Source organism: Physeter macrocephalus, chromosome 14 (assembly GCF_002837175.3).
Source record: "Physeter macrocephalus isolate SW-GA chromosome 14, ASM283717v5, whole genome shotgun sequence".
Taxonomy (NCBI): domain Eukaryota; kingdom Metazoa; phylum Chordata; class Mammalia; order Artiodactyla; family Physeteridae; genus Physeter; species Physeter macrocephalus.
In genome coordinates this window covers 118,503,438-118,503,788 of record NC_041227.1, presented here as the reverse complement: position 1 = coordinate 118,503,788, position 351 = coordinate 118,503,438, and positions in this window count along the sequence as shown.

Here is a 351-nt window from a genome sequence, read left to right as displayed (position 1 = left end):
GAGAGGCCACAACAGTGAGAGGCCCGCATACCACACACAAAAAAAAAAAAAAAAAAAAAAAAAGATGTTAAAAAAATTAAAAAAACCCATAAAATAAAATGTTGCCATTTCCTCCAAACTCTCAGTAGTCACGTCTCATTATTAAGTCACCACTCTATTATTAGGGGTTACCACTGAATCAGTGATGACTCCAGAACTTCTTTAGGAGGGGTTTGGGGCAGGTGAGCAATTCATTCTGGGAAAGAGAGTCTAAAACCAAGTGAATGGCCCTTTACATTAGCATGGGAAAACTTCCCCCACCTCACCTTGTCTCAACAGAGCCATTAATCTAGAAAAAACTACAGTGTCACT